The sequence below is a fragment of the Palaemon carinicauda genome, chromosome 6 (assembly GCF_036898095.1).
Source record: "Palaemon carinicauda isolate YSFRI2023 chromosome 6, ASM3689809v2, whole genome shotgun sequence".
Taxonomy (NCBI): Eukaryota; Metazoa; Arthropoda; class Malacostraca; order Decapoda; family Palaemonidae; genus Palaemon; species Palaemon carinicauda.
Window position 1 is genome coordinate 27,061,504 of NC_090730.1, and position 5,228 is coordinate 27,066,731.

The following is a 5,228-nucleotide window of genomic DNA, read 5'->3' on the forward strand; positions in this document are numbered from 1 at the left end:
TCATTCCCCACCCTTGGAAATTTGTTCTGCCTTCCCTGCATCATCAACGTTGAAAGGCTTTTGTATCCCCCTACATCCTTTCCCCCACCAAGAAAACTGACTACCTCCCAGCCCGCCCTACCCAATGCCTGGAAGATTGCAATTCCCCCCTCCCTTCTCTCTAAAATACTGCATCATCAACCCACTTCCAATACAAGCTTCGTTAGCCCAGCCTTGTACCCCCTGACACCGCCAGCATGAAATAAAAGGTGACCCAAATGGTGACTTATCCAGTTAACCCCAACTCCCCTCCCCAACTCACGACGCCATATGGTAACCCTTTTGGCACGTGTGGGGCCTATGTGTAATTTTCTCCTTGCTTTTCATAAACTTCCACTTTATGTATGAGGACCTTTTGTGGTAATCATGTCCATTGTTGCAGCCTGTCTTCATTATGTAGATAAGATCAATTCATATGTTGATATGCATATTGATATTCAATAAATAGCAATATGTCTTTCTTGATCAATATGATTATTGTGGTCGAATATTTTTTGTTTATTTATTAAACTTATATTTGACATATCGATACCATTATTTATATCATAAGTTGTATCCGAATTTAGAGGTGTTCAAAAAAAAGCCCTCCTTAAACTTGAGTGCAAAATGATAAAGCATGGAGAAAAGATGATAAAGAAAATTGATTTTTAATCCAAGAGAAACTAAAGGTGTCGGGGACAGTGATTGTCTCTACAAACAAAATTCATCTCGATGATGCTTTCAAATATTATTATTATTATTATTATTATTATTATTATTATTATTATTATTATTATTGCTGTTGTTGTTGTTATTATTATTGTTGTAATTACTGTTATCTTGTTGTAGTTATTGTTTCTGCCTCCTGGCAAGTACGGTAGTAATGTGTTCGCTTAGGATTCGCATGGCAGCAGATCGATCCCCGCCCGGGGACCGTGAGTTTAAGCTGTTTACTGGGAAGGCTACTAATCTGGTTGGCAACCACAATGGGGCTTTGGGCTTGCCCAGCAGATTTTCTGGTGATCATCATTTCTGATGAAACTAGAACTGGAACCAGACACCTTTACCTTTAGTTTTTGTTTATGTTTGCTATTATACGAAGCAATAACAAGCTGTGACGATATTTTCCTGCAATAAAGAAATCATTGCAACTTTTTTTTCCTTTCATAAAAGTCAAAACATTGAAATTAGTTTAAGACTTTCTCCATGTCAGATAGTCTCCCTTGCCAGTAAGCTGCCTCAATTTAGTAACATCATCTCCTAGGCAAATAAGCTCTTCTGATTAACCCACATACTCGGTGTCTTTCAGAGTGACGCTGGATTGTCTCTGTCCAATTAAGTGCTTCTATTTTAAAATCCTATTCCAAAGGAGGAGACATTAGGAACAGATCTAAGCCATCCTGCAAATGTAAAAGTATATATAGAATATATACCAGCTATCTCAGAGAGAAATAAAAAAAAAAAAGATATCGATATAATAACTTATACATTTTTGCTTGGAGCCTAAACTTTTATGCCTGTGTATGGTCCTTTGTTTCTTGATTTTTCGGCATGAATAAAGAAATGATAGACCCATGAACAATAATTGAAGTAATTAGAATGAAGCAGTTGTTCATCATATTTCCTCTTAGGTATCTGCTACAGAATATTCGATGAATGACACGATCCAAAAGAAAATGCCCTATTAAATAGCAAAAGAGCAGGACAGGTGTTTCTTCAGGGATGTTATGCTAATATAATCCAAGCTTTTTGAACGCTGCAATTACCTATCAATATTAACTGGATTTTTCCTACTTCCATCGAATGACTTCCATAGAAATAGAGTTTTAAATAAAAGGTTTCTATAAAAATAAGTGATTTCATTATTAGAACGGAAAAAACAAATCCAAAATTGATGGTCATCATGATATTAAATTATTTCACTATCACAACGGAAAATGAAATCTAAAATCCAGATCAAGTTTTGTTTGATCTTAATATATTCAATACCAAAAAAAAATAAAAGGTGAAAAGCTGTTACTCGAGAAATCGAATTAGCCGTGGAAAACTTTTATAACTTTTGCGATTTATCACTTCAACAAAAATCTGTGACTTACATATATTTCGGTAACTATATATTCAATTACTCTAAAATGCTTAGGCCGTTTTCCACGCCCCCTACCCACCACCACCTATTTAAAAAAAGATAAAAAAAAAATTAGAATAAAAAAGAATATGCCATTTTAAGAAATACAGCCAGTCTTTGAAAATTCTTGTTCAGCAGAATAAAATGGAAAATGACCCGTCATCAAGAAAAACTAATAGAACAACTATAACACGCCAAAATCATACAAAGAATATTTCGTGAAAACGTTATCGATTCATATCGATTGTCGTAGAATACACTGTTTGAAATTCGCCTTAAAATACAGTAAAAATCCTGGAATAAATTATGCCAGGCATTTAGCGTTTTAAAAACGGATATATTGACGTTAAGGAATGATATTAGGGTCACCAAACCGTAAAAGATAACGAAGTAGGGTAAAAATTACGGTTGCCTATATTTTACTGAAATACGGCTGAAAACAGTATATTTTTTACGGAGAATTTCCGAGTAGAATTGCGGCTTTTTCAACACTATGCATAACCACACTAAGGGAGTAAATGAAGAAACGATTGGTCTTCCCCGACAAGATTTCACCAAAAATCTTTAATAACGTTATTCTACATTATTTACTTAAAAAAAAGAAAAAAAAAATTATAGATGAATGTAGTTCAACGCAAAATTTTATTTTGCCAATTACTTAAGTTTTCTAATTGGTTGAGTCAGCGCACATTTCACTCTGCTAAATTCCAGAGTTTCCCAAATGGCTGCTCGAGTCAGAATCGGTTTTAAAAAAGTTTTTTTCATTTTTTTATTTAACTGAAAGAATTCCGATTGAAATCAACTTGAACCTTTCAAAATAAATCATCACAGTATCTGAATCCCATAGAAAATATGGTTTCCTATTCTAGTTTGTTTAATAAGCTCTGAAACTAAACATAATTTCTGTTTATTTCATTCTTTTTTTTATTAAAGACCAGATAACGAGATTAAGTTTGTCAACAACATGAGAGCTCTTTCATCTTTCAAAATCTTGATGAACATTAAAGGCACAGTTTAAAGAAAAAATAAAGGAATTTGTAGCTCTCCCAAATATTGCATTCGTAAAGTTTTTTATAAAAATCAATAAGTAATCGTATTTGAAATAAGGAAAATATATTTTCAGTCAGCTGCAAAGGCAAATCTTTTTGAGAGATAACCTATTTTGAAATTGGTTATCCAGCACTCGAAAGTTCGTGTTAAAAACTGATATTTCCTATTTTATCTTATAAACTAAAAAGGGGAATCTTATCACGCAACTGAATAAACATTTCCAATTAATCAACAACCAAATAGGCAGACCAACTGAATAAAATTTTCAATCATATTCAAAAGCAATGAAATACATTTATAAATATAAATTCAATATGAAACCAATAACTAAAACTCGCAAAGCGACCATTCCGATAAAAATTCAACCGTAAACGAATGGCTAAAATAAGTGACCATTCTCGTCTTAAAGCTTCATAACAAATTATTTACAACCCCCTTCTCCTCATCATTCCTGGTAACCTCACCATCCCTCGAAACCCCTAGAACCCGTCTAGTAACCCTTCTAATACCTCAAAACCTTTCCCTTGCACTTCCCCTTATAAGGACTGAAGAGATCCTTAAAGCTTATCCTTGTCCTGGCGAGAGTCCTTTCTCCTTCTTATCCTTGTGATATCGCTTTCTGGAATGCTAGATCATACATAATCCTCCAAGTAAACTATCGTATTATTATTATTATTATTATTATTATTATTATTATTATTGTTGTTGTTGTTGTTGTTGTTGTTGTTGTTGTTGTTATTATTAGCCAAACTACAACCATTGTTTGAAAAGCTTGATTCCATAAGCCCAAGGGCTCCAATAAGGAAAAATAGCCCTGTGAGGAAAGGACATCAAGAAATAAATAAACTACAAGAGAGTATTGAACAATTAAAATAACAGTAACAACATTAACATAGATTCAACATGAAATCATTCGCTGCAAGTTTCTGTTTATTTTTCGTCTATTGATTATATTTTACTAACTGGCTAACCTTCCAATCACTATCAGTTAGTTGAATTACTATCAATCATTGAGTAATTTACTAAGCTTCATAGAGGGACTAGATTTTCCAAATGCAGCCAAGTATTCTATAGATTTTTCCTGTATTTTTTTTTTCTTTTTTTTTAGTGAGGAAGAGTAATTTTCCTTGATTAATTGCCTAATTTTCAAAAATGACTTAAGTACTTGAAGCATTTTCATTGTTCGTGTTTGCAATTTTCCTTCACCGCTATTTTCTCCCAAAAAGGCAACAAACCGCTCAGCAGCCTTTTCTTTGCGTCTTATTTTCTTTCTCAAAGTTTTTTTCCACAAAAGTTGAACATTGGTGCAGTGGAAGTGCGCGTGCGTGTGTGTTAACGTGTGTATGTACGTATTTTCCAGGCACGTGACCTACCTGAGCAAGGGGTCAACTACGTGTCACGCCGACTTAAAGCAAGGCCTGCGTCACCGGATGCATTAAGCTGGGTAGGTACGTGCCCGGCGCTGGCTATCCTTGGCACGTCTGCAGAAGAGCGTATTCATGTTGGATATCCCAGAGATGGAGGGGAATCTGGCTAATCCTTTAAGGATACCTGATTGATCTCGTAGAAATACATAATTAATCCTATACCATACAGTTAATCACGTAGAGACGACTTTTCTTGAAAGGTGGAATAAGTAATCTTGAAGGGACGCGCCATTAATCCTCTAGGAGAGATCTAAACCCTCTAGGTTTAACAGTTACACATGTAGGGATATACAGTTAATCCTAGAGAAACATATAGCTAGTCTTGGGTCAAGTTAATCAGAGAAAACCATAGAATAATTACCTAAGGATATATGTTTAACTATATTAGAGTGTACCAAAGCTGCCAAAACTTACAATGGCATAAGAATATCTGTAGACAGTTAGTCCCAACCCTAGAAACTTTTCGTACTATCCCGAAGCTCACATCAAGATACAATTACGTAAATTGATACATTACATTTAGACTGGTTGTCTTGTTTGGGAATATCATGGCTAAACGTAGAGTTCATGATGAGTAGACTACAGTTGTTGCACATAAGAAAAGATAT